The sequence below is a fragment of the Colius striatus genome, chromosome 20 (assembly GCF_028858725.1).
Source record: "Colius striatus isolate bColStr4 chromosome 20, bColStr4.1.hap1, whole genome shotgun sequence".
In the NCBI taxonomy this organism is placed as follows: Eukaryota; Metazoa; Chordata; class Aves; order Coliiformes; family Coliidae; genus Colius; species Colius striatus.
This window is the reverse complement of record NC_084778.1, coordinates 8332725-8342405: the sequence shown is the minus strand read 5'-3', so window position 1 is coordinate 8342405 and position 9681 is coordinate 8332725.

The window sequence follows — 9681 nt, the reverse complement described above, 5'->3', positions numbered from 1 at the left end:
GGCCCAGCCTGGGATGCAGCCAGTGTCCTGGAGGGAGTGGCCAGCAGTGTTGTTTAGGTTGGAGCTGCTGGAGACATTGACAGAGAAAATGTTTTCTGTTCCTGCAGAAAGAAATCCTGCTGCAGAGGTTTTACTGAGCAAAAAGAAATGCTTCTGCTGGAAAAATCAGAGCTGTGGCCAAAGCCCAGCTGAAATGCAGTGAGCACTCAGGGAACAGTTGCTAAGGCCCAAGAGCTTTTGCTTGCCATGAGCAAGAGTCTCCCTGCCCATGGTATTTAAATGAATTGCCCTCTGCATTAAGGATGTTTATTTTATTGACTGAAGTGTTTATAAAAGCAACCATCTAAAGTAGCTGAAATGCTCTTAAATTGTAGAGATAATTAAACTAAAGGCAGCCTGAGAACCAGCCAAACAGGGACAGAGCATCTGCAAAGGGATGGGAGAGCCAGGCAGGGCTTGCTGCAGGTAGTGCAGCTGGGAGGAGAGCTGCAGGGAGGGCCAGGGGATGAAAGAGCATCCTGCAGACAGCACTCCCCAGCAGCTCTGGCACATGATCCTGGCTGGCAGATGGGTGAGGGGAGCAGCAGCCAGGCCTGAGCCTGGGAGGTGCCATGTTGGCACCTGTGTCACCCCAGACAAGCTTCAGCACTGAGCACAAGGGCTTAACTGGGGGTTAAAGCCCTTGTTTGGGAATCCCACCCCTTGTCCTGTCTCCCCAAAAGGTGATGGATGCCCCATGGCCTCCCAGCCAGATGTGGCTGCAGGATGGTGATGTCTAATGGGAGCTGGGGCAGCAGTGGGGCTGGGGATACCAGTGCAGAGGGTGGGGATGAGCTCAAGCCATTAACCCCAAACCAGTAACTAGACATCTTGTTGGGCATCTGTTCCAGTGTTCCATCACCCTCACAGTAAAACATTTAAACAGAAGGAAAAACTGTTTCAGTGAGGGAGCCCTGGCCCAGGCTGTCCAGGGAGGTTGTGGGGGCTCCTTCTAGAGAGGTTTCCAAACCCACCTGGACATGTTCATGTGCCCCCTGATCTAGGTGAAGCTGCTTTAGCAGGGGGGCTGGACTGGATGATCTCTAAAGGTCCCTTCCAACCCTACCATTCTATGAGTCTGTGGTCTTCAGTGCTGCTCCCATTGGCACTGGGCTGCTGCAGCACTTCAGGGACCTGGCACGTTTGTGTTTCTGCAGTAGGGTGGTTTCTCCTGTCAGGTATTTTGCTCTTTGTGCACAGGCTTCCTTTTTCTTCTTAAAAGATACAGAATTAAGCTGCACAGTGGCAGCTCCTGGACCTTGGGGCATTCTACAGCTCCTCTGGAATATCTCTGCTGTGCTCAGAGCACTGATTTCTCATTGAGCCCTGTCCTGTACTTGATCTGGCTCCTGCAGTGTGAAATGAAGGGTAAAGCATTGCTTCATCTAGAGATTTGCTAGAGGTTGCCATGGTGGGGTCAGGGTCAGCCAGCCCTGAGCAGGCAATGCTAGCTGAGGGGAGTTGTGGTGGGGTGGGGGCTGATCTCTTCTTTCTAGTAGTGAAGACAGGACATGATGAAATGGGTTTAAGTTGCACCAGGGAAGGTTCATATTGGACATTAGGAAAAGCTTTTTCACCAAGAGGGGATTGGAAGGGGCTGCTCAGGGAGGTGCTGGAGTCCCCATCCCTGGAGATAAACAACACATAGATGAAGTACTGAGGGATGTGTTTTAGTTCAGTGATGGACTTGACAGTGTGAGCTGAGGGGTTGGACTTAAAGATCTTAAAGGTCTTTTCCAACCATAACAACTCTGTGATTCTGTGCTGTGGGGTCCTCAGAGCATCAGGGGCAGAGGAGGGCACATGAACTAACCCCACTGCCCAACTGAGCTGTTGTCTGGCCACAGACAGCTCTGCCCATCACAAGCTCTGTGCTGTCCCAGGACTCCCTGGGGATAATCCCCCACACCCCAAGTGCTTGCCCACAGCTCCCCACAGCAGGCCCTTGGCTCAGGGAGCAAATCCCTTTTGTCACAGACCAGACACAGTCAAGAAAAAGGCATCTAAAAATAGAAAGTCTGGGCTGTTGAAACTCTCCAGCTGAGCAGTGAGTGTGGGGAGGTGCTCTCCCAGCTCTTCCCACACTCTGTATATGCACATGTTTATATATATATATGTATCTTGAAAGTTAGCCCCTGGAGCCATGCAAAAGGCTTCAAAAATGCTCTCAGTTGGGCTGGAGATATTTTTGCCAAGTCTAGAAGGACCTTCATGTTTCTTGCTGCCCCTGCTGTCTGTCTAGGAGGGAGACATCAGCCAAGACAAACAGCAGCAGTGGGGCAACGTCTGCTGTAGCACGGGGCTGAGGGCCCATCACCTCATTCCAATTGGTGTTGTTTTTGTTAGTTAAATGTGATCAGTTATGTGGCTGCCCTGGGACAGGACAGTGAGATGCAGCAGTACACAGTGCCTGAGCTCTGCAATGCTGGGGGTGGACAGAAGACAGGAGTTTGAGGGTAACAAGCAGGACAAGCACCTCAATGCCTCGAAGGGGCATCCCAGTCCCTGCCCTGATGCATTGGGCACCTGTGTCCCGTGGGGAAAGTGGTTGGTGCCACTGCAGCAGGATTTGCCCTCCCAGGGGCAGGGCTGAGCCCTGTTCCCCCATCCTAGGCTGACTCTGCACTGGCCCCTTTCCAGCCTCACCAGCTGCAGCATTACATTCCAATCTGCTGCATATACGTCCTAGACACAATTGCTCTTTTGTGAGCTCTTCACATCCACCTGTAAAGGGTCATATTATTTTCCCTTGATGTATTGTTCCTGCATTTCCTTAGGAAAGGCCCTGAGAAGGCAGCACAAAAGCCTTCCTCAGGGTGCAGCAGCCAGGAGGGAGACAGAAGGAAGCACTGAAAACCCACTCAGAACCTGCCCAGCTCCAAGTGCTTCCTCCCAGCAGGTTTGTTCCTCCATCACCCAGAAAACCCTCCAAGGCTGTTGCTCCCAGCTGCCCACGCCACAGCATCCGGGAGTGGGCCGGGGTGGAAATGGGCCACTTCAGGCCAATTTAAACATTTTCCCTCTTCCTGTGTAATGTCCTTCCCCGAGGCATGGGCTCAGCAGAAAGCTGCCTCCTCCCCAGGCCTGTGGGGAGTGAGTGAGGGGACAAGCGACTGACCCGCTGGGCACACACTGCCATCACTGCTTTCAACGTGCCTGTGCCTCCTGGTGATAGAGATGGCCATGGATTTAGATGTGAGACTACTTCTGTTTTCAGAGCTGCTGTGGTTGCAGAGCCAAGTCCTGCAAGCCCAGCCAGGCTGAGCATCCTGCTCCAGGGAAGCCCAGCGATGGAGCCAGACTGGCAGCCTGGGCACGGAGCGTGCAGCTGAGGTGATGTCCTGGAGGCCTCCCTGCCATCATCACCGAGGGTCAGAAACTCTTGTGACCCGGTGCAAGCAGAGCTCTGTGTCTTTGGCAGTGAGGGTTTTTAGGGGTTGGTTGTTTTTACAGGTGCCAGGGTTTGTGAGCTGCTCTTTCACCTCCTTGTGCTGCTTTGCAGACACGGATGGGACCGTTCCTCGTGTCACCCACATCATAAATAAGCTAATGGATGTTTAGCTCAGTAAGTGGCCACCACATATACTGCAGCTTTACAAACTCAGTTCTTACTCCTGCAACCCACTGGGCATCTCCAGCCATTTAAACTCTGCAGGACAAGTACACAAGAAATAGCTTCTGCCTCTGCTGACACCCATGGGAGTGCTGAGCGGCTGTGCCAAGGCCAGGCCGTGCCAGGGCTGGGTCATGCATGTGCCACAGGGCTCTGGGGAGCACAGCTCTGCGCTGGCAGAGCCAAGGCAGGTGCTTTCCCCTCCTCACACTCAGCCCTGTGGGACAGCACGGCCAAAGCAGCCGAGAGCATCACACATCGCTTGGAGCAGACACCTTGGGCAGCGTCGTGGTGGTGACGGGAGACTTGGTGGGAGCTCCAGCACAGCCAGTGTCTGTGATGTTGGAGTTTCAAATGTTATTTTATTTCTGTAAAGAAACCTAAAGGAGGGGAAGGAATTAGGCAATGGCTTGTTCCTGGACGTTCCCGTGCTGCAGATGAGTGCTCTGCCTGCACACGTCTGTCGTGCCACATCGGCAGCTGCTGCAAGCCAAGAGCACGGAAAAATGCCTAGAAATGTGAGAGAGGAGAGGAGTCACTCCTGGAGTGTGACTGGAAAAACAGCTACTGCTGTATTTATTGCATGGCTAGGACTGCCTACCAGCTGGAATAAAACCAAGGACTCTGCACCTCCAGAGGCTCCTTCAGCTGGGGAAAACATCTCCCCGTGAAATAAATACATCTGATGCCTGAAACACGTCACCTTGAGAACAGGGATGAGGATTGCAGGGAGATACTCCTAGCCCTGTGATTATTTCTCCAGGCACATGGAAAGATCAATTCTAAGCTGTCACATCTATAAAGCAGCAGACATGAGATCAGAGAGAGACATGGAGCTATTTATCACAAAGGGCTGCTTTACAGTGTGGGAGCAGAAGCCACCTCGTTCCTCTCTGCAGAACCTCTGGGCTTTGGTCAAGTTGCAGCTCCTGACTTCCATAATCTCAGCTTAAATCCTCCTGAAATGGTACTTGCAGCAGAAAAGCCAGCCTTGCTTGGTGATGAAGCATGGCCTTGCTGTGACTGGGGACATAAGGGGTCGAAGCTGAGGCTGGTGAGGAGGTGGGTTTCTCAGGGTGCAACACCAGGTGGTTTGTGCCAGGAGGATCTGTCTCAGCAGATGCGCTGGATCCCTGGCCTGGACCTCCAGCAGTGGTCTGAGCCAGGGCCAAGTGTATTTGACCTATAACCAGACCTGACTGTCAGCTTTGCCCTCCCAGGGGACACTGGGCAGCAGGGAGGGAGCTGGGCTTTTGTTTTTTGCAGGCTGATCTCTTTCCAGGCAGGTAGATGCAGCTGCAACATGAGACAGGTGAGAATGAGTTTGAAGAGCAGCATGAGCCTGTGCCCTGTGAGACTCAGGGGGGGTCACTGGCTGTGAACCAGCCCAGCTGGAGGTAGAGGAGTGCTGCTTTCAGGTCATGCACAAGGATAACACTGTGCATGCAGGTTAGGTGGATCCCTGTGCTGGCAGTGGAGGCTTTTTGCTGGCAAACACAGAGAATGGCACCTTTCTGGTCCTGCAGTGAATCCCAAAGTTTAGTTTTGCTGGCTTTGGCTGTGAAGCACCAATCAAATGGGTATCACAAATTCCCAGTGGTGCCCCAGCCCAGGAGTGCACTGACCACATCTGCTTCAGCATCCCCTGGGGCAAGCTTTGCACTGCCAACAAAATCGATACGTGAAGCAGCCAGGCCAAAAATATAGTAGGGGGAAAAAAAGCTATAGAAATGAGTATGCCTCTGGGAAATGCAGAGAGAGAAATTAGCATCTTTCCCAGTAAAACAGCATCTGACCAGGCTCACAGACAGGTTTGCTGTGCTCCTAAGACAAAGCGTTCAGAGCAAGGCGTGATGCTGGGTGCAGGAACATCGATTCAGCAAAAACATCTTCTTCTCCTGCTGTGAGATGATGCAGAGGAATGTCATCAGCTTAATGTCTTGTGGGGCCCATTTTCCCCAAACCCAGAGGCTTGTGAACACAGTCCTTGGATGTACTCCTCCTCCCAGAATCTTAAATCTTCCCTGGATCTCCAGGGTGGGGTTTTTTGGCTCAATCTGCATTTACTGATGCCACTGGGATCTATCTGTGGTGCTGTTGTTCCCCATCCTGCTGGGATATGCAGCCAGGAGCAGGGTATTCCTGTTCCCCACCTCTGCTTCTGAGGTTTGGAATAACCCTCAGCCCAATAAATGTAGGGTCTCTCCCAGGCCAGGATGGAGAGAAGGATGCTGCCCCACGGACCTCCCCTGCCCAGGGCACCTGCTGAGAACCTGAACTCAGTGCTGGTGAAACTGCTCACAGTTTGCTTTGTCAGTAAGGTGTTAAGTCCATCCATTTTCCCTGGGTCAGAGGGCTGTTTGTTAACACTCATAAAGGCAGAGAACAGGATTGACTTCAGCGTGGTGTTTGTTGCAGAGCCAACTTAGGTGAGGTGGCTTAGGGGAGGATGGATGCCAGGCTGTGCTCTGAGCTGCGAGACAGCACAGGCACACATGGGGCTTGAGTCTTCTGAATTACTTCTACCTAAAGGCCAGGTGAATTTCTGGGATGCACAGGACAAGCTCAAATCCAACTGGGATGCTTTGTGCTTTATCAGTGTCCTCTTCCAAATTCCTCTGCTCCCTCAGTTCATTCTGTCATGGATCTATCCATGCAGATCCTTCTACAGATGAACAGGGAGACCTTTTTAAGGTAGAAGAGACAGCTGAGCCTCTTACTGAGCCCTCCCTGCCCCAGCCACAGCTTTCAAAACCACATTTGGGGATGAAAGTCACCAGTACCAACCCTCCTCCATCAGCCTCTCAGCAAAGGAGAGATCCTCCCTGGGTGAGACAGCCAGCAGAAAGCTGGATTGTGCAACCACTGCTGAGGCATTTGAGGAAAAATAATCATCTTTAACAGTTCTGGCAGGAACGTGCCTCAGCCAGCAAGTGCAGCTCTCCTTGCCCTGGCCTGGGGAAGGAGCTGGGCAGAGCCAGAGGGAAATTGTTTGCATTCTTAGGAGTGGGAAGGTGGAATTAACTTAAAATACTCCTGGATGAGTGCCAGGCTATCTGGGCTAGCAATCTTTCTCTTGCTTTTAAACATCACACTGGAACTGAATTCAGGACTGTTTTGGGAGTGGAAATGGTGTTTGGGAGTGGAAATGGTGTCAGGAAAAGCATTGCATTGGAAGTCCAGGAAGGAAAAAATGAAGAGCCATCTTTGTGTCTGACTGTGCCAGACCTCCAGCTGGCAGAGGGCAGGGCAGCACTGGCAGTGTGGTAGTGCAGGATGAAAAGCAGATTCGTGCCCAGTGTGCAGGGAGCAAATCTACACACACAGCCAAGAGAGTGCTGGTTTGGTTCAGCTTTGCACAAGCCTGGGTGCTCGATGGTAATTGCACAAATGAAGCACTTCTGTCCAAAGCTTCTGTGCTGTATTTATACACAAAAGTGACAGCATTCATACACTGCCCGTTGTGGTGACTGGTTAGTGATCAATATACACTTCTAATGTAGCTTATGTGATCATTTTGTTCCTGTGCATGCCCAGGGGAAGGGTCTTCACCTGGGCAGGGATCTTTTTGACCCATGAGTGTGACTTTTAGTGTTATAATGAAAGTAACTCATTTAAGGATAGCCCTGGCTTCTCTCTGCCAAGTTGGCCTGTTCTTTAGGAACATCATGAGTGTGTCCATTCTGAGTCCATAAGTTCCAGGATGTTCTTTGTGAGGGATATTATCCTGATCAGTACACCTTAATTGTAGTCACCTAGTAAGGACTCCTTTGATCTATCTACTATGATTTTCTTTCATCAGGCAGTAGTAGGACAGACTGCTTCTGAGCAGGCCCTGGCAGGGTGGGAGGTGACACAGCCTGTCTGAGCTGCCCAGTGCTGTGTGGGATGCACTGGGCTCCTCTGGCATGTCCTGGGCCCCAGTGTGCCCCAGGCCCAGCATGTGGGAGGAACATGGGTGCAGCCACTGGGCTCTGGCCCTCCCAGCAATGCCTCATGGTGAGGCTCTGCCATAGCAGAGATTTGGAGAAACAGCTTGGTTTATGTTGTGGTTCACATTCATAGATAACATGAAGATAAAAGTTTGATGTGGCTCCTAAATAGCACCAGCTTTCAGGACTGCTCCTCTCCCCCCGTGCTCCCAGACATGCCATGTGTGGCAGTGCTGGAACTGGAAGCACAGGACAGCCCTAAGCTGTGTGGCTGCAGAGGGAAAGCAGGCACTGCCACCAGACCCTGCTTCTGCTCCTCCTGGAGCTCAGCAAACCCTGAGCCATGGCCCCACTGCACCAGCTCTGCTCCCTTTGGGCTCATCCTCCATCCCATGTGTGTAGCTGAATCCCCAGCAAGGAGGAATTATGTCCAAGCTTCAAGGAACAAACCAGGAACAAACCAACAAGGAGCAGCCATTGCAGCTTCAAACGATGAGCAGTTAAGTGCTACCACTTCTCATAGTGTTTGTCCACTGCCACAGCAATCTCATGGCTGAGAATTAAAGTCTGTGCAGAGCCTTTGTGTGATGCAGTATTTGATGGGTTATTTGATCCATGGCTCCCAGACAGTGCTGATTAAAGAAGGGCCCTGCGTGGGGCACCTGCTTCAGTAGCTCTGGCTTTTGTCCCTGTCTCTGAGTATTGCAGATCACCCCCCCAGAGGCATTGTTTGCCTGCCACAAATTGGAAGCCTTTAAAAGGGGCTATCTGTGTGAGTCACAGTTAAGGCCATAAAAGAAAAACCAATAAAGTGATCTGAAAAGTGCTGTTTAATGGATTGAGGCAAACATGCTGGAAACAGGAGACAGATTGTTTCATCTTTAAATCATTAGCTCAAATCCAGCTGCATTTGTGAGCGAATGACGTTTGTTCCTCATCAATAGCTGTCAGAGAAAAGAAATCTGGAAGGAATTTGACCACCTGAAAGGAGCTGCTGGTTTCTCTGCACTCCCAGCAGCTTCCTGAGCATGTCTGAAAACCTTCTGTGTGTGAGGTATTCCTGAAACTCAGTCCTTACAGGGCAGTGCTTTTCCCCATGAAAATACCACTGTTCTCAACGTGGGTATCTGCTCAAGTGTCTGTCTTGGCTTGATTTTCTTAGCAAATGAAATGAGCTACACCATGATCACCTCTCTGGACAGTGATGCTCCTCCATCACCTGGCTGAAGCAGGAGGCAGAACAGGCGCTCATCTGTGCCAGTGTCCCGGGCAGCACCAGCTCACTGTGTCAGTGGAAGCTGTTTCCTGACAGGCTCGTAAAAGTTTTATGATCAGCACTTCACAAGAGCTGTGAGACATGAGGTGATGGGCTGTGAGTAATCCTTTCACCCTGCCTGGATCGCTGTCAGCTCATCACTGGCGCTCCTTGTCTCCTGAGTCAGGGATGAGGCAGAGCCCAGCTGGTTATCTCCCGCTGCTTATCTCCCTGGCTGCACAGCTTGTGCTGTTCTCCAGGAGACAGGACAGTGAGACAGACCCAAGTTTAGGCCTTTTGGGAATAAAAGGAGATGTTCTCCCACCCTTTGGTTTCCATTGTTTTTACACCAAGGTCTCGGGGTTGATGCTGTTTCCCAGCCCTGCTATTCCCAGCCAACGAGCCCTCTCCAAGGCAGGTGGTACAGAATCAGCAGTGCCTCCCATCCCCTGGAACACAAAACGTTCCATGGAAATAGAAGAAAAAACTATGTCACTGTGAGGGTAAGGGAGCCTGGCCCAGGCTGCCCAGGGAGGGTGTGGAGGCTCCTTCCTTGGAGGGCTTCAAGACCCACCTGGATGTGTTCTTATGCAACCTGATCTAGATGGGAGCTGCTTCTGCAGGGGGATTGGGCTGGATGATCTCTAAAGGTCCCTTCCAACCCCTATCATTGATTCTGCGGGCTGCCATGGTGGCACAGGGAATGCTTCAGCTGCAGTGGGGTTAGGAGGCAGAAGGCAAAGGGCACGAACGTCCACTGGGGATGAGCACGGGTGAGTGTTGCTTACGGCGTGTTTCGGACGGTTTCCCCTGCAAAGCTGCCCTCTGATGCGCGAGCTCGT